Source organism: Ambystoma mexicanum, chromosome 1q (genome assembly GCF_040938575.1).
Source record: "Ambystoma mexicanum isolate Mex_15411 chromosome 1q, UKY_AmexF1_1, whole genome shotgun sequence".
Taxonomy (NCBI): domain Eukaryota; kingdom Metazoa; phylum Chordata; class Amphibia; order Caudata; family Ambystomatidae; genus Ambystoma; species Ambystoma mexicanum.
The window spans coordinates 900,246,178-900,273,602 of record NC_090922.1 but is presented as its reverse complement, the minus strand read 5'-3'; the positions used below and the strand labels follow the sequence as shown (position 1 = coordinate 900,273,602).

Genomic DNA, 27,425 nt, shown 5'->3' with positions numbered 1-27,425 from the left:
ATGCGAGGTCAAAGAGTTTGTTTTCAAGCTCGGCAAGCAGACCCCTACGCTTGTCGGGTTAGGTCGTTTCCCGAATCAGGTGTCAATAAATCGTTATCAGTGGCTCCAACCACCTTCTTAGGTGGTTTAACCGGACAATTTCGAAGAAAGTGACCGGAAGTCCCGTAATACAGACAAAGTTGCATTTGCTGCCTTCTCTCTCGTTCCTTCTGCGTTAATGGTCCTTTAACACCGCCGATTTGCATAGGTTCGGATATGTCTGTACTCTTGGAGTTAGCGTGGGTTTTGATCGGTACTCGGGTTTCGTACTTGAACCGATCTGCTTTTCTATTTTGAAGTCTGTGATCAAGTTGAACCACCAAGTCTATGTAGTCTGCGCAGACCTGGGGTGGATCTACTATCTGAGCTAGAACATCCTAAAGCTCTCCGCGCAGGCCTCGATGAAACAATGTGATCCTTTTGTTTTCTGGCCATCCAGTTTCCACAACCAGTTTGTTAAAGGTGGCAACGTAGGACAGGAGATCCTGATTACCTTGTCGTAAGGATAGCAGTTGGTTAAGAAGGGCCTGTCCTTGAGAGTGTCGAGCAAACAATCTTTCCATGCTGGCCTGGAAGCCCTGAAAATCCTGGAGAATGGGATCATCCTGATTTACCAATAGAATAGACCAATCGGCAGCACTGCCACTGAGGTAAGATAGTATAAAGGCTACCTTGGTCTGGTCGTTAGGGAAGGCCCCGGGTCTGCATAGAAAGTGTAAACGACATTGGTTCATAAAGACGGCATATTTCTTGGGATCCCCCGCAAAACGTTCAGGCGGGGCCAAAGGCACATGTCCAGGTAGATTGATTTGTACCGGGTTATTCAAACCCATTGATGTGGAAGTACCTCCGGAATTAGGTAAAGGAGTGTGCCCTGCCTGGGCCTGCAATAACCTTTTGGCCAGGTCATCAGTTCTTTCCTTGGATAGGATCAGTTCTCTTTTGAGAGCGTTGGTCTCCTGGCGGGCTGAGTGCACTTCTGCCCGTAATTCCCCCAAAAGCTGGGCCAGCTGATCTGTCTCGGAAGTCTCCATAGCGCCCGGGTGGGAAATTGTGGGGAGGCTTCGCGTTCTGTCACGCTCACCTGATTCCCACGGAGGCACAGGTCTGGCTTCGAGTGCTGATGCTTCTTCAATGGTGAAGCGCAGGACTCTGATGATGGACAGGAGGGGCCCCTCTACTCTGGCTTTTCTGGCTCGCAGGAATATTCCCCTGTGCGTGAAAAGGGAGTATTACCTACTGACGGAATAATGCTCAAGCCTCCCACTCCCTTCCAACCCTTCTCGATACCCTTCCACGATTCCCTGTGAAGTCTCACCTTAGGGTCTGGAAGGATGAGTTCTCCATCCTGCTTCTGATCAGGGGCGAATTGAAACCCAGTTACTTCACTGGATTGAGGTTTGATGGGAGTTCAAAATAAGCTTGACTATTCAGGTGAGGCGCTGTAAGAGTTCTGTTGCAAGTTCAAAAGTTCAAGCTTAATAATAATGTTCATTGTCTTATTGCAGCAAGCGCTAATGCTTATGTCTTTTTCTCCTTAGGGGCCGGGGTTCGGAATGCCGGAGATATGGCGCCGACCTGAAGTGTAAGTTCTGGATGAGCGTTCAGGTAATGTCATTGCATTCGCTCATTCAATGTCTTTGTCTTTTTTCCCCATTGGGGCCGGGGTCCGGAATGCCAGGAAGCGGCAGGACCCGAAATGAAATGGGAATGACCCAACAGGTAAGTCTTAGAAGGAAACTGAGCTTTTCCTATTTCCCTTCCTTCTCTCACCTTGTTTTCTTGTCTTTTCTCTCTAGGCTCTGGGAAGTGGGTGCGGATCCGGATGATCGCTGCTGAAGATGGAGGCGCCCAGGAAAGGTGGGTGAAATGCAGCGCTGCAGCGATCGAAGCGAAATGCATTTAAAATGATGTCTTCCCTTTCAGGATCGTCGGTGTGATGTCCCCATGATGCAGCTTTAGCAGGTAAGGTCTTCTTTCTCTCCAATTCTCTCTTATCTCCCTTTGCAGGCGACCCAGGATGCTGACAGGCGTGGCTGAAGTCCAGATGCAGGAGCTGACACGGTGAGCGTCCAGCTGCGAGGAGCAGAACAACGCGAAGCGCGAGTTGCTGATCGGGCGTGGTTTAAATAGCTTTGGAAGAAGTTCCAGGCATGTATCCTTCCACCGATCAGGTATGTATCCTTCCCTGACCACACCCAGGTGGAAAGTAGTCCCACAGGTAAAGTAGTTCCATTCAGGCCTCAAGAGGGCCTGGATGTAGTAGCATGGTCTGCATCAGGTAAGTGCACATTAAAACACTTGAACACATGTCTAGCTTTATGAGCCTGGCGCCTAAGGCGCCAGGACAGTGGTCCAACATGAGCCTGGCGCCTAAGGCGCCAGGACTGTGTCCAAAGGGCCCCAGCTTGGGCCCGCTGGCACTTCCCTGGGGGGAATGATGCCTGCCTCTGGGGTTGCTGGTTCGGACCTGGCCCCTTGGAGGTAGGCATCATGACAGAATACACATCTGCATAAACTGTGGGTATCCCATGGCACATGCCTTTTTCACAGACCTTGTGTGGGGAAGTTAAGTAGCCTCCAAGTTTTTATTGGTCATTAGACTTTCGTCCTTGACACAGTTTTCTTGAACACAATCATGCAAGTCCGCCAACCCCTGCAATATGCGTCTCTTCTTGTTTTGTCCATATTTAACCTCTACAGGAAGCCTTGCATTGATAGAATCCAAGAAGTAATTCTGGAATTACTGACATTCGCTGCCCGGATTCGGTCACTTTTGAGATATTGCAAAGGTTGGTGAGGAGACTCGACAATAATTTGCTCCCCATGGATGAATAGTGGTTAATCCTTCAATGCCAACACCATTGCCACGAGTGTCTTCTCATAGTCATTGGAGACTTCCTCCACAGAGGACACATTCTTGCTCTCGTACAAGGTGACTTTGTTGACCTTGTTGTGCTCTTGATACAACACCACTCTTAGGAAAGTATCTGAGAAACTTGTCTCCGAGCAGAACTCCTTGTTCTTTATGGGGTAAGCCAAACAAGAAGCCTGGCAGGCTCTTTTCAGTTTATTAAATGCCTTGGCTTGTTCTGGACCCCATTCCCAGTTGATTCTGGCCTTTAATAAATGGACCAATGTGTTGAGTGACCTCTGCGTAGTCTTCAATGAACTTCTGACCATAATTAGTGAGTACAAGAAGGCTTCTTAATTCTCACAAAGAGGCAGGGTCTTTTAATTTCATTAAGGCTTCCGCCTTCTTTGCATGGGGATTAAGACCCTCGGGTGATCTCATGCCCTAAGAAGTTCACTCAGGTCTTACACCACTGTACCTTCTGAAAGGACAGTTTTGCAAAGGCTTTCTGCAACTGTGTTAGAACATAACAGATTTCTGCTATATTTTCCTACACAGTTAAGCTCTTGATCAGAACATCATCCACATAAGGCAGGTTTCCACCTTTTGCCCAAATTGGGCATGGCCCTATGTACAAAGATGTTAAACTCATTGCCAGAGTTTATGTATCCAAAGGGGGATCAGGTCCACATATACATACTACTTCCCCCGAAAGGTAAAGGCAAGGTTGTACTGGTCTTCCCTACTCTTAGGTACTGTTCAGTAGCCGATGGTCAGTGCAATGACGGTGTACACCTTTGACACATGGATCTGGGCCAGCCCTTGATTGATGTAGGTAAGGGCCATGTTGACAGCTGAACCCGTTTGTTCAACTCCCTCAGGTCCGCACATAGTCTCCATTGGCCGTTTGGTTTGAGTATCCCCAGTACTGGGTTGTTGAAGGTACTGTGGATAGGACAAATTATCCCACAGGATTCTTAGCTATTAATAACCTCTGTGAATGACTCCATGGATGCGAGTGGTAAGCAGTATTGTTTGACAAATACTGAAGCCATCTCAGGGTCTGTGGGTATGGTGGTTGAATGTGTCCATGTGCGTCCACAGTCGCATACGTCCATTGAAAAGATATCTTTGAATTCCAGGAAGACCTGTTTCAGATTTTGCCTTTTCTCCTCGGTCTTGTAGGCATGAGCAAGATTGATCGTTTCCTCGACCATCTGCTTGAAACTGGGAAAGACCTCAGGCTAGGCAATCTCACTGGTATCCTTCAGTTGGGTGGAGAGATCTGTTTTCATGGTGTTGACCTGGACAGTAGGTTCCATGGATCTGAGGTAGTGGTCCTTGACTCTGAACACTAATTCCTCCTTCCTAATGTCACAGATCACCTCTTCACCCATGCTTAGTAAAAAATATTTTCAGGATGAATACTGTCGCTTATGTTGAAACATTTGTTTGGGATTGGTCCCATGATTTCATTACCTAAATCAATAGATTAATGTTCGTCATCAATTGCCAATCCAATAAAGGTGTCTGTGCCCAAAGTGATACTTGGACAGTTGCTGTTATCCACCAATATTCAAATGGTGTTGTGTTCTAGATCTATTAGAGGCGTCCGATTTAAATATGAATCTTGTTGTTGGAGATGGGAATTTCATTGTATATGGGCATCCTGATGTTTGAGGTTCTGTCCTCGCTTAGTTTTGAGGGGAATAATGAATTGTTGCACCTTTCCTGGGATGGTATCTTCTTCTCACACTTTGACTTCAATGGCATAAGGCAGCAAATTAGCTGTCTGAAATACTTTTTCAGTGTGGTCAAAGCCCATGGGGTTATCCATGTAAGTGATTTCAACCCAGCACTCCAACTAAGTCAATGCCTAGTATGGGATGCCCAATGGAAACCCTTATTTATATATTTTTGTGTCAAAAGTTTGTTTCATTCTGGATGATGTACCCTTATATAACACCCCTCTCTTTGAATTCCCCCGGTCTCACTGAACCAAGAAATAGGTTTGTTTTGCAAATTAAAAGATTTGTTTGAAGAATTGAACAATATATATATCACACTTTTATAAATATGGATAATATATGAATATCACACTTATGAATATGAACAATGATCGGCAATGGGTAATATGACAATATCAACAATCTCTTTAATCAATTAGGAGTAGGAATAGGAAGAATAATATAGCGGAGAATACTTTATGTGGGTTCAAGAAATTGCAATGATAGGAAGGAATGCAACACAGAAATACAACTTGATATGACTTCAATCAAAGACAATGGGATCACTCTTCCCCCTGTTACTCACTCCCCCAATATGCAATATGAATAGATGGAATGAGGGCACACATGTTTCAGGAATAACCATCAACATTTGCAGTTTCAATCTCGATTCCCCCCAGCAAGCTTAGAGAAAACAGTAATGATTTTAAAACAGGTCAATTGCTTTTAGATGTAGTTGGAATTGGATGGGAAAAATGCTAAACTGATTTTAATCCACTAAATGAGATTCAGAACTAGTGAGAGTTGCTTTGGATTGGTTCAGGTCAACGCTAGCAATGATTGTTGAATGGTTAGCAGATGGAAAACGAAATTCAGAAGTTGAAATCAAGAAATAGCTGTTTTTATATGTGGTGAAATGTAGCCAAATGCAAATTTGCAGCAACTTTTCCGCGTGCGAGAAACGCGATTACGGAGAAATAATAATAAATACATTTCATTCCTAACACATACGGTTCAAAAGTTACAGAGGTTTTAGTAGAGGTCGATTTTTCTCAAAAGGAGTCCAGATTTCTAATGAAATTGCACTTTGAATTACAAACAGGTTGGCTTACACTAACAATTATCACAGGATTAGATGGATGAGAAAGGATTCAGAATGGACAAAAGAGATTCTACAATGCAGTCTGGATATGTTGGAATGGGTTGGATGGATTACTTTAAACTAAGAGATGACTATGGACAATTATACGCTAAATACTCACAACTCTGGTTTAAAATAGACCCGCCAAAGATCTGGTCAAGGGTTTGGCCTGGACTTCGCTCGCCACCGGACAGGTCTCAGGCGCTTGGTTCTGCTCTCAGCACTCTGGTCTCTGCACAGCCTCTTGGACTGGATCTGATGGGTTCTGGGTTACAGCTCTGCTGGACTGATCTGGTTCTTGGGTTCTAGCAAAGGTCGTTGGCCAGAAGTAGCAAACAGCTCAGCCATGCTGTTGAATGGGTTAGGCCCTGTGGAAGTTTAGGGGTTAAATCAGGTTAATAGATTTTTTAAAAACCTGCTGAAAAGGGTTCAGCTCTTTGGGTTAGGCCTCTGCTTCAGAGTTCTGGAGTCTAGATCTAGGTTCTAGAGTTTGGATCTAAGTTCTGGAGTCTGGATCTTCCTGCAGGGTGCTTCGCCAGTGGATCAGTTGATGAGTGAAAGTGTGTGTCTGTGGGTCCTCAACAGTACCTATTTATCCATTTTCCAAAGTGGGTGGGGAGGCTGATACACAAGGCCCAACCCTCTAAGGATCTGATAGGTCAGAGAATTCCCCCTCTCCTGATTGGAGAAAGTTATAGTGTGTCTTGATGTGTCATCATGTGTCAGAGTGACACTGGGTTTAGGGTCCAGAAAAAATCCCTCCCCTTTGCTTGTACTTAGAAAATCTATTTTTCCCAAAAAACATATTTCCAAGATGCACATCTTGTTAATAATACATAATGACATGACAGATTGACTAAGGTACGTTTCTGTCCAAATCTTATCTTTCTACGAGTTTTGGTTCATAAATGACAGTTGTTCACGTTTTTGGTTGGTTACACATTTTCGGATCTGTACAATTTTTTATACATACATGCACATACCCTCTGGGCATATTCCTGTAATTTTTCATGTTCCTATCGTAATCACAATAGCTACAATATTAAAAATTGTGTGGTTCAGTCTCTGAATGTCGCACAGATTCCAGATAAGTTTTAAACTTAAACTGTGAGTGATTTTTTTTTATTTTAACAACCTATACATTTCATATTTGTATCAGTTCAGTACAATTTGCTATAAGTCTTTTTCTAAAACATACAGTTACTTCAATTTCCAATCCACATTTTCAGTCTGGCCCGCCTCCAAAGCTTGGCTGAGTCAGAGCATCAGATGGCTTCTACCTGCCTCGGCAGTTCTTGTCAGTTACACCCGAATTAGCATTTTCTATTCAATTCAATGGAGTCCTTTGTCTACACTCAGAGCAGCAGAGGAAGTCTCCTCCCCTTCTCATTAACATGCCAATGCAATATCCTCTCCTTTTGGTGGGAAGGAACAGGGTGGTATGTTCTCAGGGGAAGAAAGCCTCTTTGAAGTTTTAGCTGAATCAGGTTACCTTATGGTCAATTGTGACATAGTTCCTTGTGAAAAATTACAGTTACAAATTTAAAATAAGCAAACATATCTTCAATTCCAGTATTTTTTCTCAACATGAAAATCAAAATGTGGCACCCTATATTGCATTTGATGGAAATCCCTTCTTTGGCATATTTAGTTTTTTTAGACACACGTTTCTCCTGTCAGATTTAGAGATCGCCAGCGTCTGACAGAGGCGAGTAATGGTATTGCACCCATTTTTGACATATTTCTCCAAGCAAGCAATCTTCAATGTGGATTTTCTTCTGATAAGTGAACTTCTGTGGACATTGTATTTAGGTGGATTCTTGAAGTAGAATTATGTTTAACATCCAACAAGGAGGTTGGGTCTTTTGGTTGGTTTGTTAGTTATGATTTTTGCAAATTTGACATCCAAGAAAAACGGATTTTCACACAGCTCTGTGTTTCTTTTGCAATCAGCTTTGCTTTGTAGGCAGCCAATGCTGGGTTTTGGCAGTGGTCTCCTGTGTTACCACTGACATAGGCAAAAGTGGATGGCGTCCTATTTTTCAGATTTTTACTGCACATTTCTGGGTGATTTTAGTGAGCAGAATGCTTTCCAATGGCCATTCTGTTGATCCTGATGCAAGCAATGCACAGTAATGTTGCAGGGCCTGGACTAGTGGGGAAAAACATCCAACATCCCCCAGTTGTGACCAGGCTTTATCATTAATTAGGCTCAAATTGATTCTGAATTATTTGAGAATGTCACTGCCCAGATAAAAGACGGAAGGGAAATCTCTCACGACCTAACAACTTACTTGATGCTTTTGTTGCCAAATGAAATGTTTAGCATACACCTTCTAGGCAGGAAATGTTTGGGATTTGGGGTTTCCAGACCTACTTCCCATGTGTCAATCAATTTAAATGTGGGAATGGTCTGGTCTATTGGGAGTTTCCAGAATAATTCTTTGCTGATGAAGCTCCTTTTATTATTCAGGCACACTTTGGCGAGCACCTGCTCCTGTCCCTCATTTAACTGAATGGGTTAAAGCAACAGTTCTCCCTTTTTCTGTATGTCCGTCAGACTTTGAGGTGCTCTTCCTTATCTGGTTTAATGGGAATCAATCTTCCTTCTGATTTTGGATTGGTGTAACGTTTTCCGGTGTTCCTTTCCAGTGTGGATTGCCACTTAAAACTGGGAGGAAGGTTGATTTTCCAGAATGGAGAAGGGTTACCATCAACAGTTTGTTCTCCTACAGAGATGACAGTGATGTTGCATTCTTGGTCATTCTTGAAATGGAATTATACATTCTCAGAACGTTGATCAATTAATTGACAGGTACCATTCATGCTTATATAATTGGCACTCATTTTTAATTTTAAAGGCTGGTTAGTCTGGGTCCAGAGGACCTTGGTTACACAGTCGATCAGAGGTGAGAACCTCCTAAGGTGTCAAGACTATCACCGGATGTTTTAGTCTATGTCGCCCCAAATTTTATATCCACATCCGAAGTCCCTTCGACGGAAATGTCATTCCTGTCAACATTTTGGAGTTGTCCGGAAAGTAGTATCAGGGGAATTTAGTGGCCCTCCCTAATCCTGAATTGAGTTGTTCAGAGGTCTTTTTGGACAGGAAGGTGACTTGGGATCCAGTTTCCACCAGTGCTGATAATTCACACTGACCCTTAACCTTGACTGGTGCACAAAATCGTCCTTCTTTCTCCTCCAAGGTGCAAAGAAATTGTGACTTATTTGACCACCCGATGGTCATTTTCTTAATATTGAACCCTGACACTGTGTGATCATGGGCAATTTTCATTGTCAGAAATAGGGAATCTATGAAGAAAATGTTACAACTATCAATGGGCGGATTTGGGGAGTCCTATTTCTCCTCCGATTCTTTGCTGGTCCCCTTTTCCTGGGGCAGTTTTCAGAACCTGTTTGGGGGAAAAGACCCCTCATTTTCTATTCTGGCTCACATTTTGGAGTTTGAATTTTTTCCTGTTCTTGGTCAGTCTCCATACTTATCCTGTCCCACTCAGGGTCTTATGGGACCCATTTTTCTTTGGGAGGGACCCTCCCATTACTGAAAGAGAAGATGTCCTTACCTAAGTCCTCCAGGGACTCTTCTCTTTCAAAGAGAATGATCTTGTGCTCCTCCGCAAAATATGTTCTTCATTGGCCTCTCCTACTTACCTTTTTCTCTTTGGGTTCTAACATTTCAGTGGCAGAAGAGTCACTTTCAAGCTGAGAGTTTTCTAGGGGTTCTGTCTGTGTGAGAAAGAAAGCTTCCTCTAGGGCTTGGCATCACCCCTCCATCTTGGCTGCCTCCTCAGGAACCTGTGGTTTGTCGGACATTTCCTCCTGTCAATTGCCTCCCAGAGCATCAGCCCATCAGCCCTGAGTATGGGCGCATTCTAGGAAGCAGGGTTAGGATGAGGGTTGGACATAGCCCTCAGCGTGCACCCCTGGTCATCGGTGAGTTGCTAGAGCTGTCGCCCAGCTGCAAGACCTTTTTCTTGTTTATAGGGAGATCTCGAGTCATACCTCTGCTGCTCCCGAAAAGGGTAACTATCCCTTTTCCCAGAGGAGCTTGGGTACTGGAAACTTCCCCCCATAATTTTACATCCTCAATCTCCCTTCTTCCGGGTTCAGGGAGCTATTGTCCTGGAACCTGGGAGAGAGGAGGATTATTTTGGAAGATCTGGTTTGGTGGATATCTGGGGACAAAGTTCAAATTGGGAGATGGAGTGATACTTCTCTTTTGAGGGCAGTTTTGAGGGAAGTTTCCTGTGGTAGATATTACCTGATTGGTTCCCACTTGGTCCAGGGGAATGTATACATACCCCACAATTGGTTTGATACTCTTGTATCTAGGGCTTACATAGGTGGCAGGGTCTGAGGGATCATTGTCTTGTGTCCCTGCCTGTCTTCCATTCGATTGGGCTGGGTTAGGGGTCCCTGCTCCCTTCCATTTTGCTTTTAGGCAGCAGGGTTACTTTTAGGCCCCTCTGTCTCCAGATCCAATGGAGGAGTAACATTTACCTCCATCACCTTCACAGCAACAGGGGTGTTAGATGGTTTGGGGGATTTGGGATTGTTTTCACTCTTACTGGGCTTCTGGACCTCATAGATCCTGGTAGCCAGTTCAATCACCCAATCCAGGGTCCTGTTCTTGTGAAAATCATGCACCAAGTGAGTCATTATGTATGACTCTCTGTTTTTCAGGAGCACATGGAAATATGTAGTTATGAACTCCATACTATTTGTGCTCAACCATTGGTTGGTCTGAGTTTATGCCCACTTCATCTCCTGCACAAACTTCGTAGGCGCCTGATTCTCCCCACATTGCAAATTATATGCAGCCTTACAGGTCTTTGTGTGGAAAAATGTTTCAAAATGGCCCCCTTATAAGTGGCAATGTATAATGATTCTGGTACTCCAGTTCCAAAAAGAAACTGGAGAACTAAAGAGTGAATGCCCATTTCACAAACTCCATACAGTGTATGTCATTTTTAATTCCAAATGAGGATATCATACAATTCCAGATGTTCCCACACCGAATACTTAGCGTTTTTATTGTATGGGGTCATGAAGCTCTTCATGGCCTTGATATGTCTAATTGGGTTTTGACATAACCCTACTTTTTTCCCTGTCTTCTTTTTTCTCTGCACCTGAGTCCATTTACCTTCTGACTCAGAGCTGCCATTGGTACTCCATTCCCTCTCTTCTAGGTGTTCCCTATCTTTATGAGTCTAGGAATAGCTCCCAGAACCACTGGGTCTGTGCCGCTGTGAATTCTCCAGGACTTTTTTGAGACTGAGTCAACTGTATAGTCTCCCCCCATCAAGACAGTCTAGGGAAATTCACCTTTTCCCCTGATGTAACAAGGTATTTAAGATGCCCCTCCTGGCTCAAGCTTTTAATGTTTTTCTCCAGTGAAGCAAGATTTCTGCAATCTCATTTTTTTAGGCCTGACTCCCTAATTGTCTCATCAAGGGATTTTTCATTGTCTGAAGTACTCACTGGATTATTCTTTACTTCCCAAGACACACTGGTCCAGCCACCTTCCCCTCTGTGTGATAGAGGTCAGTACTCCTAAATCTCAGAGTAGGACTGGCCTTCAGGATCGGCTTGGCTAGGCCTGGTATGTCTAGGTGCCTCATGTTTACTTGGGCTTTGTAGGTGGAAAGCATGAGGTCAGTTGCAGTAGGCCCATAGGAAGTTGTGGTTAACTGGCATGTAGTTGATGGGGAGGGCATCACCCCTCGATCAGAGGGCCCTTTCCCATATTCTGATTGGTCAGGGTGCATCAGTGCCTGTTTGTGTTTTTAAATTTTTATTTGCCAAACTCTCACACATGCTTCTCTCTGTCATTATTTCCTGATGGTGTTCAGAGAGCTGGCTTTTTAACTCTGAGACCTGGGCCAGAATGGCTTCAAGCACTTTACTCTGGCCCATTAATCGATCTTTTAATTTCCCGATTTCATTCTGACTTGACTCACTTTTATTTTATTCGGCCTGCATTGTGTGCGCAGATTCAAAGCAGCTTGCTTACAAATGCCAATCTCTTTCTCGTGTGTGTTTGTACACTGAACTGCTTGTACCAGGTCAGCTTCTGCTTGTCTCACACGCTCCATGAGTTCTACATTTTCCTGGCTATTTCCAGTCAGTTCCTGAGAACGTGACTGACTCTTTTCTGCATCGATCTTCTCTGAGATCCATTCACCAGTTGCATTTTTTGTTGTTTTAAAGTATACGCCTGCTGATATATCTGATCAAAGTAATTTAGGAATCAACCCATTTTTTATTTAACTGACTGTTTTCATTTTTCAACTCCTTTATTTGTAATTGAAAGGCCATAAGATCATCTAAGATCATCTAATAGCCCTCTATTATAAATATTCTGATAATTTACCTTATGTTACAGTGTGCTCATATTTTTCACACACTCTTTATGTGCATCTTGGTGCTGGTTTTTTAACTTATGTTTGCGTTGTTCCATGAAGTTTTCTTGTTTTAACTCAAAAATAGGGTTCTGCTGTGCCTGTTCAACTAATTGTTTAAGTTATTTTTGCGCCTCATTTAGATTCTCAGTCTGATTCTGCATACAAGTCTCACTCTTCTGCACTCTCTCTTCTATTAACTGGAAAGTGCAAGTATAGATAAATTGTGAGCTGCGCTGTTGAACTCAGTCCATCTTGAGCATTATGGGTCATATACAATTGCTCTAATGCTTTGTGCCATATGTCACCTTAACATCAAATGTCAATTTCTTCAGATGTATCATCTTGCATCATTTTAGCTTGCCAGCTCCCTTCATCCGCCTCTGTCCACCCACCACAAATGAACACCTAAGTAAGGGAGTGTATCCTGGCATCATCTAATTCAATTGTGTTCATGTTTTTAGAGTTTCCTTTGCGCTGGGGCAAAAATCACCCTTTTCCTGCTTAATTTCCACTCACAATGCCAAATCAAAATTTCTGAACAATTATAATATTTCACCTATAAACTACCCTGGAACGTGGGTTCAAGTCCTTGCGGCACTTTAACAAAATGAAGCTGACTTTCCCTCCACCTTAATGCAACTGCATCAAGTCACAATGCACTTATCATGAGTCAAAAATAGTCACCGAAATCCCTTTCACAAGCACACAATTTGTAACAGATTATTAAGAGGTCACCCTCAACACAGGTAGTTTCTTCCCTCCCAAATCTAGGTGTTACACAACAAACGGTTGAATGTCAGTTCTTTATTCATCCCAATTTCTGTTGCATATCATACCCCTTGGGTCCCTCCCCCTGAGCTACCAATGAGCCAAGAACCAGGCTGGTGTACAGGAAATATATTTATTTATTTATTTGGATGATAGGTAATAGAAAATCGCACTAAAATGTCATACGCCACTTTATCCTTGGCACAACACCATAAACCTCTCCCTACATAAATAATTTGGTTGGGAAAACTCAAATCACCATTTGTTACTTTATAGTTCCTTTTAAAGTTCTGGTGTTGAAGTGAAGACACAGCCCTTCTTAAACCAGTGCTAGGATCTTCTGTTAATCATCTTCCAAAATCCTCTGCAAAGTACCAACATGTGCTGCAGTTACTTCCTTGTGATAACAAGTGGCTGTGAAGGATTTCCACCTGGCAATGGTATAAAAGCCCTAGTTTATTTGATTTGCATTAATAATAAAAAATAATGCGGGACATTCTATCTCAGAAAGGGTGGCCTGCTAACCAGACCCCTCCTTCTGCAATCTCCATGCCCAATGTATAGTGTCTACACTTGCCCTCCTGAATCTTTATCCTGATCTGCAGTGTTTGTTCTTCAGTGGCATAGAGCTGGTTCAGAGGTTGCATGTGCCTTCTTGACAGCTGTAGTGACAGCCAAGTAAACTTAGTATATGGGGCTACATTTAAGAAATGCACCTCTTTCCCCAAACCACATAACTATGAGATACTATCCTGGTGGCAGTGTAAGCCACATCAAATTGGTATTATACTTATGTCAGCCCTGTGAGACTAGCCCAGCCCAGCCATGAACAGACTATGTGTATTTTACCTAGACTGGCTGTCCTTTTGCACCCAGAAGTACAGGAGCCATTAGGAGATACCACCCTTTCAATACTTTATTAACACAGGTAGCACCTCTCCCTATCATAGACAGCCATCAGCAGCAGCTGTCCAGGGAATTGTCTGTCCAGGGAAACAGGAATTAAAAGGTACAGCCTACACAAAAGGACTAAACTCACACCAGGGTGTTACAAACCAAAGGGGGATTTAATGCTATAGTCAAGGGAAGGAGGTGTGGTCAATGTAGACAAGTGGAGCTAAGCAAAGTTGGAGGAAGAGTCTACCATCTTCTTTCTCTCCATACCACTCTCTCCTTCCTGTCTTCTCTTTATTTAGCACAAGGTACTTTGGGTACAATGCAAGAAGGCAAAGCCCACATGTCACAGGAGCAGGAATTGGACCCAGAAAGTAATCCCCTGTGGACTTTTGCCTATACAGGAGGGTGTCTCCCACTCCTCTTTGGATTCAAATTTGGATTTCAAGCAGTTGAGGCAGTATTCAGTATAACTGTGTTCTCCAGACATGTACCAGAGGGACTTGCCGGTGCTGCTTTTGGCACACCATCAAACTGCCACCACATCATGCCAAGCAGCCACCTTTATGACACCAGTACACCACCTCTTTGGCCCAAACAACCTGCTTACCGCTGTGAACCAGCTCAAACCGCTGCCTCTCTGCACCCTACATTGGATCACCAAGGTCATTGCATCAAGACAACTGTGCCTACACTTGAACCTCTGGAGCATCTCATCACACACTAATTTGGACCAGTGGTAACAAACATCTTGAACAAACCTGGCTCCCGATTTCAACCTGCTGAGCCATCCGAACTTCACAACCAATCAACACACTCGAGCCGCACAAGCTTCTAACTAGAACTGACTGGAGAACAACTCGCCACTTGATCCAGCACAATATGCTGCTTCCAAACTTGGTTCAACCCATACCGCAGCACAGCTTGAAACCTGGTCTGATGCTGTCAAACTGCTTAAGAACAACAGAAATATACTATTGACACACAATGGCTCCTGTGGTCCAACCTTTGGCGCTAGAGACTGACTAGGACATTTTTGGATTTTAACTGACAGACACATCCTTTTAAATTCATAGTGGTTGCTTATTTCCTCTAACCCCTTTTTCATTTCTCAAATGCTGCATCTTTCTATCCATTGTGTATTATGTGTTCCCTCTTACATGGGTGGGTGTTTACAGTGTTTTTATAGTTATTTGTGCGTAGGTATGTTATAGAAGATTGATTGGAGATTCGTTTTCAGGTGGACTGTTTTACTTTGCTGTTTGGATTGCTCCTGCATCAAATGCACACCTCTTGTGTGTTTATAGCCTTCCCATGGCCTATGTTACCTCAAAAAGCAATGGAGATAGATCTCTTAGCTGCACCTGTTAACCTTTACGATTGGCATCACTGTTAATTTGTAGAGGTGTGGGGGCTGAGTAGGTGGTTTACTCCTCCTTTTAGTCCTGCAGAGCAGAACACATTTAATCACACTGGCATCAGAGTGTTTATTGAATTCACACATGAGTGACTAATTCAGAGTTGCTGAGAGCCATTCTCTTTATTAAAAAAGCTACATGGTTGAGGATGTTCTAACTTTGCTGGAGGGAAGACACAAGTAGGACTAGGCATTCACCCCAGTGCACACAGAAACCACAAATATGCTAGTTAGAGATTTCCAAGTGTGTTCATGTGTACTTGTATCTTACACTGAACTGCAGTGGGTGTGGTGTCTGCTTAGTCAACATTATGCCTCAAGATGCACTCACTCAGTTGCCCTTTGTGAATTGGGCTGCCGCTTTTTAGGGCACAAGTGAGGAGATGCAAAAAAGATTTTGAGGATCTGGCCCATTGCATCTGTTCTAATAGAAATATTGGAATAATTTGATCTTCATTTTTTCAGTTTGAGCACAACTGTGCTGAGAAAGTTCACTGTGGTGGCCCTGAACTTGGTCTTCAGGAGTGGCAACATGCATATCCTGAATTTGTCAATTTAGGTGGTTGCAATGTACGTAGATTATCTTTATTTTAAACTGGTAGCCTTCTTTCCATATGTTGTGTAACCATATTGCCTGAAAGTTGTTCTTCCAAGAATATTATCTTTTGCCCAATCCCAATAGTCAAGTTAAGTTATTTTTATCTTACCGTCTGGACACGCTCCTCAAAGATCCCAATATAGTCATCCACCAAAACGTGGATGGTACTCATTTATACATGAGAGTAAATAGCATGCAGGACATAATGTATCTCTGCCTGTCCTTCCAGAAATACATAGCCAAAAAGGCCCAAAAATCCTGGCTCAGAATATCTACCCTTTGAAAAATCAAACCCTTCATCCTGCTGCAAGACTTTCGGACAGTAATGCAGGCCCTGGTGGACTCACATATCGATGGGGGAAATGCTCTCCTGACAGGGCTCCCAGCTGTTCATCTGACTCCCCTAAAAGCAGTCCACCATACTGCAGCCATCTTATTTTGGGAGCATGGAAATTAGACTGAATCACCCCCATTCTACGCAAACTGCATCAGCATCTTCTCTAAACCAGGATACTGTTCAAGACTGCATGTATCATATATTTAGCAGTAACGAGTAGCACACCAGCATACTTGGTGGCTAAACTCCACATATTTGGTGGCACACGCTCCTTGCACAGCAAATTGAACAACTGGCGTGAATCATAACTCGTCTGCAAAAAGAGAACATGCAAACAATCCTTCTCTTGTCATGCACCCTCCATCTGGGAACTCTATCCTGGTGTAGGCTCAGAATGCCCCCACAATTCTCCAATTTCACAAATCTCTCAAAACATGGCTCTTTCAATAACACATGAAGAGGACTTATTCCAAAAGACACACATGCTGACAAGCATACATCACAGTAGTATGCTACTGTTAAAAGTTTCCAGTCCAAATGCTGGCTACCCACACTCTGTACAGTGCTACACTGCTGTTGATCTAGGTCTGCACTTTAAATAAAAAAAGAAAAAGAAACAAATCTTACCAGATATAGACCTGATATAGGAAAAACCAAAGTCAGTACTCTTTTTACAAAAGTAAACCACAGTCAGTTATTGGGCCGGCCCAGTATTTAAATACAGGTTTATTAACTGATTTCTTTAAAAAAGTAGATTTACAAAGCCATGATGGCCAAAATGATTTTTGGCAAAATTGTCAGGACTTTGTGAGCTATAATCAAGTTTGACAAAACCCGTGGGCCTGCGTGTGGATATTCAGATCAATGTACCACGACAAACGAAGTCTTGAGGTACTCTTCTGTAATTTGATTAAGGATTGACAGAAACATTGGAATCTTCTTCATTACATAATAAGAAACTAGTACAGTTGCAAGTTATTACTAATGGAAAATGCAATATAATGCAGATAGATACAAAGATGTAGAATAATACATCTCAAAAAGGTAATGAAGTGAAATGTTAACTGACCACCCTCCTGGAGAAGAGTATTGAAAGTATGTCTTCTCAATGACCACCATGGGTTAACAAGTATTCTGGATAAAGTAAAAGGAATGGTAATGGTGGTGTAGTGATTGTTTATGGCAATGTATAGAGTCCATTTTGGGATCTGTTTAAGGGCAAGTAGTACCCGTATTTAATGGGACAATATCCTGACCTTTAAGACATTCTTTGCTCTGCAGTAACTGAGGCTATAAGCATGGTCATCAAAATAGCTGCTATTTATACAGTGATGTCATATGACGTGTAATGTGATGATGTCATAATGATGTCATCCCCTTTAGCGTCATAATGCCATGTATTTTTATGCATCTTTGTGAGAGGACATAGGGGCATTTTTTAATAAAAATATGTGGAAGTTCCATGGAACTACATCAATTGTGATCAGCTCAAATAAATATGAGTTATTTTTAGATAGGGAGGTTTTAGAGTCAAAGTAACGAGAATGTCCAGTGGAACTTGTTGGAAATAATGAAATGAGTAAAAACAATATAAGTGTTGAATGGGTTAATGTATCTGGTTAGTACTAAATTGGAACAAAATTACATACTGCAGATAGGTAAATATTTTTGAAGAACACATACTGACAATCTAGGGTTGAGAACAGTCTCATTAGTATAGCAAGCATAGTAAGATCAGATAGTAGGCCAAATAAGATGACATTTCAGGATCAAGAGATAGTGAGCAAATACACAATCAACTGTCTTCGATAAGAACTGTAATGTATCACAGTAAGATTATTTGGTTTAAGCAAGTGTACTTAGCCAAACGTATGATAACAATATACATGATTAACTGTCTCATATAAGACCTGTAATATTCATAGAAAGGTGCCAAAATGAAACTCTTAATTCATAACTAGTGGGTAAAGATTGTTGAGTCTTTCAATCTAGAACATCTCTCTCTGGGACAATTTCTTGCTCATGTCGCCACCCGGTGGGGGTGAGTGCACTATTTCAAGAGCAACACATCCAATTGTGCAATATTACATTGTATTCATGAAAATGTCTATATACTGGGTACTTGCTATTGCCTGTACGTATGTTTGATTTGTGTTCTGTCCAATGTTCTTTAACCTTCTTTGATGTTTGACCCACATAATATTTACCACATGGGCAACAAAGAACCCTCTATATCTTTACCATCTCCTTGAACTTACTCCATACAATTTAAACATTTCAAAATCATTGGCAATACCATAATCATAGAACTGACAGTCATTTATTTTTTAAATAACCCACCATTGCCCCATTGCCTCTGTTAGTTATTTTTATTTTGAGTGTGAGCTGTCTTCAACTTGCACTGCAAATAGAAAAGACTTCTTTCCAACAAGCAAGTGTGACTGAGAAAGGCTGTTTGGGTGCATGACTGCTTGTGCGAATGTCCATGTGTGTTTGGGTTCGAGCTTGGAGGGAGCACTGGTGAAGGGCAATACCAAGTGAAGAAAATATGTTTTTGGTTGCTGCTTGCAGTGAACATAGTCAGAAAGAACATATGTTTTTACTATGGCATGGCATTTTCTGTCTGGACATGCCCGATACTAACTCGGACACCCACACCACAGCCAAGCCTCCTCATCCTTTCGAATTCAGGCCAGTCTCCACACCAGAGGTTATCAAGATTATCACTAGACTAAAACCTTCAAGGTGTCAAGGTGACATCTGCCCTGTCCCTTGTATCAAAGATTGTGTCCCAGAACTTGCCCAATTCATCACCTCTCATCAACAATTCCTTTGCACAAAGAACTATGCCCAAGAACCTAAAAGACGCGTGGATCCTCCCACTTCTAAAAAAAACATCACTCGACCCGAACACCCCAACCAATTACCGTCCCATTACAATGTTCCCCTTCCTTTTGAAAATCCTAGACTGTGCCGCCTATATCCAAATTCAAGAACATCTGGAAACAAACAATCTCTTAGGACTCCACCAATCGGGCTTCTGACCTAGACATCGCAAAGAAACAGCACTCCTTGACCATAGAAACCAAATTGACGCCATCATTGATAATGGTAACTTAGCTATCCTACTGCTACTAGACCTCTCCGTGGCCTTTGACTTGGTGAACCACAAAATACTATGTCGTCACTTAGCTAGCGCAGCCCAATTCTCACCAAAAGATATTTCATGGATTGAATCTTTCCTCTCGAAGCAGAAAATGAGTGTTTTCTAACATAGCAAACACTGCCCCTGCCCCAGTCCTCTGAAGCATGCTCCAAGAATCTTGCGTATCACCAACATTGAACAACATATTCACTAACATATTCTATTCACCAACATTGAATAACATATTCACTAACATATTCTATTCGACCGCCTAGATGAACTTGGAGTGTCATACACCAATTACACAGATAACACGCATATCTTATTGCACCTCTCGGTAAACTAGAACAAAGACTCTACCACACTCAATAATCTTTATCAAATTATCCAATCTTGGATGGCCCAACATGAACTCTGTCTAAATGATGACAAAACCGAGTTACTATTGGTTGGCACACAAAAAAGCAGCAAAAAACTCCACCCCAGATACAAATCATTCACAATAGACGGGAACACAATCGCTGACTCAAAATAAGTCAAAAACCTTTGGCGTATAACTTGACTCCTCATTAACCTTAACCAGACAAGTCAACACAACAGTCTTTTCAGCAGCCTTTACGGCTAAACTCATTAACGCATGTAGACCATACCTCTCACCCAACAGCTGCCTGACCTTAGCCAGAGCCCTCATCCTGTCGAAACTGGACTAATGTAATGTTTTACTGGATGGCACCTCAACCACTAGCATTAAAAAACTTAGTCACACAAAACAATGCCCTCCGAGCTGCCTTAAACATTCCCAGAAGAGAGCATATCTCTGAAATAAGAAGCAAAGCATGATGGCTGCCGGTCCAGGACAGAATCAGATTCAAAACTTTGGCAATTACCCATAAATGTTTAACCAACACCGCACCACATATCTCACCAACCTCCTCACCCTAACACAAACCACTAAGCATACATGCGTTACAACAGCTCACCTTCTCACTGTGTCCAAATTCAAAAGAATTAAAGCCAGGGGTCGTAATTTCCCAGTTGTAGCTGCGAAAACCTGGAACGCTCTCCCTCACGCCATCAAATCTAATCCATCCCACTCCTCATTCTGCAGAAAACTCAAATTGTGGCTCCTTGCACCGAGTCAGTAGTACTCACACCTCAGCTGCAAACCACCTCATTGCATACTGCATACCTATCCTGATAAACTATACCTAGAACAGACACTGAGAACCCTCATATTGTACACTGTAAATTGTATATTTAACCTGTATATATTATAAAGTCTGTAAAGACACACCTGTGAAGTGAATGAACGTATCGCATGTTGGTTGTGGTAAAACTTTACCCTGTATTTCCAGCGTCTGGATACTTATGAGTTTGGCGTGATTTACAAATGCTAAACAAATAAATAAATAAATAATGATAAAATAAGCTTGATGAGTCCTCATATGTGGCTACACTTGCATATGTTGTTGCAGTCTGCCTAGCTATGATTTCTTACTGTGGCATGGCATTATTTACTGGCACCAAAGGTAACGCAGGCATTGTAGGTGTTAATATGTGCCTAGACTCGCTCACATTGTTGAACCTAATGTATTTTTTGTTATTTGTGCATGGCATTTTTAATGGCAAGTCAACAATAGTATGTACTTACGAGAGGTTACTAGCATTATTCACAAAGCAAACGTGTATGTTCTTTTTTGGAATACTGGCATATATTGGTTCAACGTGCATGTAAGTGTATCGGCACATCCTGCGTGAACATGTTTTCACAATGGGATGTACATTGGGTGGAGGCATCATGCCAGTGTGTCAGGGAAATGCTCCAATGCCTTGTTGATGATTTGCATCCCTTAGGTTTTTCCATGAGTTACCCAACACAACTGATTCTAAGCTGTCTGGTTTTTATCCACCTTTTCACAATTTGTGCTGTATAATGCACCTCTTTAACGAATTATTCAAAGAATGTTCTCGGCGTGAACATGGCAACGAACACCCCTTATTTTGTTTGGGCTCCCTCGCTACACACATGCAGTTTTGTGGGAAATATTTATGTGGCTACAACAACAAAAACCATCAGCCACCACTTGATGCCAGGTCCCTCAGTCGAGAGTAGATGGCCCAGTCTGGTCTGCTGAGGGAAACTTGTACACTTTGCATCCACTGCCTGCAAAAACAAAGAACACTGAGCCATGGTATTCTTTACAGTCAAAACAGACAGATGTAATGCGTGAGATCTCTTAAGTAAATGCTCTGTTCCTATAAGTATCTGTTCGCATTGGGCAATGCCCAGGAGAAAATAAAGTAAACATTTCTTACTCTCTCAACAAATGTCGGGGTCAACATTTAGAAAAAACATGAACAACTAAGGGGATTTTCAAATGACTTAGCATACACAGCCCTGGACACTATGACATAACATAATATGACATAATAGCAGGACACCACAACATAGGATAACAAAATAACATATAAAACATGGAATAGCACATAAAGTAGAGCACAATAAACATAACAAATTGAATAACCGCCTAATTTAGCATAGCAAATTATCTAAAGCAGCCTAACTTGATTTTGCATAACTAATATAACATGACATTATACACTATAGCATACTATTTCCTAGCATAATGAGAAGCATAATGTAAAATATTGGGGAAAAGCATAGAGTAACATAATATATCCTAAGTTAAAACAGCCTACTAAAGCATGGCATAACATAGCATAACCACATAGTGCAGCATAACTGGACCTGAAAGCATAGCATGATGTTATTGCATACCATAAGAGCATGAGCAAGTGAAATAGAATGTATATATGATACAAGAGTGGGGCACATAAAGTAGCTACAATGGAGATGCACACCATGAAAGTGGGAAATCGAATAAAAATGGAAACAGCCAGGGGTTACGAACGTTTCACCCAAAGACGCTTAAAAACACAGAGCCTGATGTTAAATGTTTACTTGCTTAAATACTGTGGTTTGCACTATTTGTATTTTTGGTGTTCAGTACAGTGCTAGCCTGCTCTTGTCTTTCTGCTTCTGAGTTTGTTCAGTAACTGCCGAATGCCACACTTCAGGAAAAGGCCTAGGTTCCAAATGAGTAAACATAGTGAACAACAGCACATCACAGACACTGAGTGCTGGCTTTGGCCCTAGACACGCTTGGCCAGAGTCTCTAAAACGCGCTAATGAAAGGAGCACAGAGGATGCACTAGCTTCTGCATTATTTTCTGAAATGCTCATGCAACCTCTTTCACAAGGGTGATGTGAGCATTTCAGGAGGTGCTGGACAATAGCACACAATGCACTGTCCAGCCCTTTTGCATGCAAATGGTTGCTAGGAGCGCATTTCACTTGCATGGACAGTTAAAGGTGCCACAGGCGGAAGATGCTCGTTTCTGGGCATTTTAAAGTGCATCCCATTTGTGATTTACAGATGTGCTTTAAAATTGCCCTCCCCCACTATTCGCACAAAGGGGGGGGGGGGAGAGTACCAGAACGAGAACATGTAAGATGCTATGAATTGGGCTGCCACTTTTTGGCACAATTGAGGAGATGCGAAAATTACTTTTGGGGAAATTGCTTGCGAACTATTATCAAGTTTGCCTCCACCTATGGGGCCTTGTAGCAACATGCTGGCTTCCTCAACCACCTCTGGCAACATCAAATAATTGCTGGTCATTTGTTGTTTTAAATAATGTGTAATCAGTTCTGGGGCGGATGAAATTTGCCAAAACCCACCCCCAAAAACACACCTGTGGCTCGTTGCACTGCAAATAGAAAAACATGTCCATCATTTCAAAAAGCGAGTGTGCCGAAAATAAACTCGAGCTTTGACACGTCTGCTGCCAGTGTGGGCTTACTAGGCCCCAGAAGGGCAGTGAGGCATCAGAGTGGTGCTTTCGGGGGAGTGCTGTAGGTTAAGATTCCCAGTAAAACTGTAAACGTGCACAGGACCTTGCGTTTTCCCCAGAACTAGTGTGCCTAAGCTTAGCTGTGGAGACAGCGATTGCTGTTTGGAGATGGGAATTCATTAGTCCTTTCTTGTACTTCCTGATTCGTTGCCAGTCAAGATCTGATGAAAACCTTGTTTCGCAATGCAGGAACCATGACGCAGTGTTCTAAATTCACCAGTGCATTGTGGGGGAAGGGTTCACTTTCACACTGGGAGAGCTGTATGCGCAGCCTCTCAGGCAGTTGCATTAGCTTAAGTACTCCAACAGGTCTCATTTGCATGTAATTGCTTTGTGGGTTAAACCGCAATAATACTACCTCAACATTATGAAAAGCTGCCCTCATTTTACGAAATACTCAATGGTCTTAAAAAATAAAATGTGTGCCATTATTCATGTCAGTTATATGCTTGCAAGTGGGAACTTTAATTTAACATCATGAATAAATATTCTTAAAAGGAATGTAATAGCATCAGATATGTTTATCTGTGTCTCAAATGTGATGAACATGCTCCTTTTTTATTTTTTATTATTGATGCTGATATGGTCAAAAGATTAATTCTCACCTTTCAACATATAATATATAAACATTAACAACATTTTCCTTTGGAACAATAATAGTACATTGAACAAATAAAATACAAATTAATTATACATATAAGCTAAAATCACATGTCATTCTTAAGGCTACCTAATTTGTTCATTACTTCTTTATCAAACATATGATGTGTTCATTAGCAATATCACAGTATCAACGTCACATTGCGCCTACCCTAATTCATACAACTGATCATTTAAAATACATTGACCATCGGTGCTTTTCTGGATTCATTTTTGATAGTTTAATTTTCAACAATTTAGGTAGTTTACCACTGCGTATCTAAGAGATTTCCTCTGAGTATGAAACAACTCAGACCATAACGGAGCTTCAGTTTGGCATATGTGCTCTTCAAAATGCTGCTGAAGATATTTTACTCTTAGATGCAATAAGTCACCACATTCAACTAGTAAGTGTTTTGTCCTTTCGGGCATTTTCATACAAAAGCGACAAATAATTTCCTCTTGCGGTATCATTTTGCTTTTGTAGAGAATTTCCTTTGTTGGCCATATATTTAATCTGTACCATAAAAAATCTGCACGATGACTAGATGTCGGAGCTCGTAACAGATAAGGCCGACTGTACCTTTTAATTTTAAGTTAAAGGGATTTTGAGCAAATTTTTGAAGTTTCATGCCGCTTTCCCTGGTATGAATCCAGTCATATACCCATAGTTTTTTTTGGCCTGTGTCGCATTTTCTGTCAGCAGTAGTAGTGTTATTCCCGTACTGTGCAGAATTTTTTGGACAGTAATACGCCAATTGGACATGAATCGATCTTCCTCATTCTCAAGATGGTTTGAGATCATTTTTAGGAGACCATTGGAGCTTTCAGTCATCTGGCATTTCCTGTATAACATACACATTTTCCATTTGTATATTGCATACAGAGATGTAAGGCCCAGTTCGTGCCTGATCATGTACATCAATTCTGACATGGGTAGCAAAAGAGCTTTCTTCCAATATGTGCTTTCTGTTTTAGTCCAGTAAGCATAGGTTTGTCATTTCTTCCTCTCAGCTCCATACAAAACTGTGGGCACAAACATCTGCCTATAATACACAATCAATGGAACAATGGAAAATTTGCAAAACTTTGATCTTATGGTTGACATGTGTGATTAGGCTGTGAGGCATTGGATCTGAATATATTCCTCGCAGGGTAAATCACCTGTATGATTGTTTATACAAACTCCCAGATAGACATAAGAATTAACAGTTGCTATGTCTACCTTTTGAATCTGCCATTTGTAGTGTTTGTTCTTTTGTATGGCAGTGCCAAACTGTATCATGTGCGTTTTGTTTGTGTTAATGCTAATAAAGTTCTTCACTGCATATTCTTCTAGAACTTTCAGTGTTTTTGATACGAGAAGCATATCATTGGCATACAAAAGCCAGTTGATTGCTATCCCTTCCAGTCTAGGGGCATCAGTGAGTATGTTAGTAAACCAGGGACCCACGTCCGATATATAGAAATTGAATAGGGCAGAGGCTAACAGGCAACCCTGTTTCAGCCCACGCTCTGTTCGTATTGGGGTGGATAGCAGACCATCATGCCGCAATCTTATTTGAGTTGTGGTTGCTCTATGTAGTTCCACTATCCATTTTAGTATGTGCCATGAACATCTTTGATCTAATAATTTTTTTGTATAGTATTTCTCGGGGAACAAGGTCGAACGCTGACCTAAAATCAACAAATGCCACATACAATACGTGCTTGCGTTCTTTTTCTTGTTGTATAATGGAATTGAGTGTGAAAAGATTAATCGTTGTGCCTAGTCCCAGTATAAATCTCTTCTGATAGGGATTGCTTAGTTGTTTGTCATCTATCCACTTGTTGAAGTCAGCCAATACTAGCCGTGCAAAACATTTTCCAGGGCAATCAAGAAGGCCTGTCGGCCTATAAGCTTTCGGATCTGTTCGATTCCCCTTCTTGAATATAGGTAATATGATTGACTTTCTCCAGGATAGTGGAATTTGACCCGTTACCATTATATTTGTGTGTATTGTATGCAAGGTGTGTCCCCAGGCCGCGGGATTGTTTTTGAGTATGATATTATGTAGCCCATCCGGGCCTGTGGCTCTCGACTGACTTAATTTGGAGATACAACGTTGAATGTCTGCAGTGTCAAAATCCATCTTATGTGCCTGATCTGCAATGTTCGTGTTAATGGAGAACTTGGGAAATGGAGACTCGTATGTTTCCTTGTAATGTGATTGGCAAACGGATTCTGCAATGGGATTTATTTGAGATATGAGCTGATTTTGGCGAAGATAACTATTGAGGAGGGCCCATATACCTCCTGATGATTTTGTCGCAATTTGTTTTATCATAGCTTCACCATCTTTCTGATATTGATTACTGTGTCTCCATGCCAGTTTTTGTAACCCTGCATCAATTGTTTGATTTTTGGCTGTTTGATATGAGATGGCATGTGCTTCAAGGCTCGTATTTTTTGCACAGGTGGGCTTTTCTCTCCTTTACTACTTCATCAAAAGCATGTCGATGGTAATGGCTAAACTGATTTATATGTGACCCTCCTGTCTTGTATACTTACATTGCCTGTGCATAACTCATATGCCCATCTTCTTTTGAATTTTCAATTTTTTGTATTAGTGCTTGATTATAGTGAGTGAGTTTTGCATTTGACCATCTGAAACGATTGCGTGCATTGTTAGCCGTCAAGCTGGCCATGTGATGATTTATCTCTTGCTCATCTATAGGGCCAGACAAATTCCAGGTCAAACATATTTGGAAGTGGTCACTCATAATAGATGGTTTGATGTTCCAAGCGACAATTTTGTTCATAAAAGAGGTATCTGCGCATATTTAATGCAACAAAGCTTGTTGGGAACCCCTTTGCCATGTTATTTGTGATGCGGAGTGTTCTTGTAATGTAGCATTTAACATGATGTACTCTCTTTCTGACATGATCTTGACCCATCTATACTCTTCTAGGGATCTGTTTTTATTTGCAATCGGTAACACATGCCGATTCAGATCTCCTATAATAAGAGTATGACACAAGGCATGATCTAGCAACAACTTATCCAGTCTGGAGATTAAGCGTTTAAAGAATTCATTGATTGCTAGCTGTTTCCTTTTCCAATACATATTTACAATTGCAATAGCAGAGAGACCTCTCTGCACCTTTATCACTTGAAAGTAAGGTGAGTGGGTCTTATATGGAGAGACCTGAAGATGTTTCTGTTTTTTGAAGGCCATGAGTAAGCCTGCCATGGGTGGCCCCTGGCTAGATCGTATTGCGGGCACTGTTCGTATGTTATATAGGTACCATATGGGCGTGGTAAGTAGCCATGTCTCCTGGAACACTATTATATCATATTCTTGTAATATGTTATTTTTAGTATTAATAAAGTATGGTGCCCTCTCGTGTTCCAGGCGACTAAGCTTATTTGATCTCTTCCCACCTCATGTTATGAGCTTCCCTGGCCGCTTTGCACTTGCCATTGTAATCCTGTTTGTTGCTGATTCAGTCTACCTTGTTTATTCATATCTTGTCCATAAATAC

General features: G+C 41.8%; 1 protein-coding gene across 1 annotated transcript in view; it reads left to right on the top strand.

Moving 5' to 3' along the window:
* Positions 1-27,425, top strand: part of PLPPR5 (phospholipid phosphatase related 5) — a 1,134,012-nt gene that overhangs the window by 313,367 nt on the left and 793,220 nt on the right. The gene's annotated exons all lie outside the window — the stretch shown is intronic.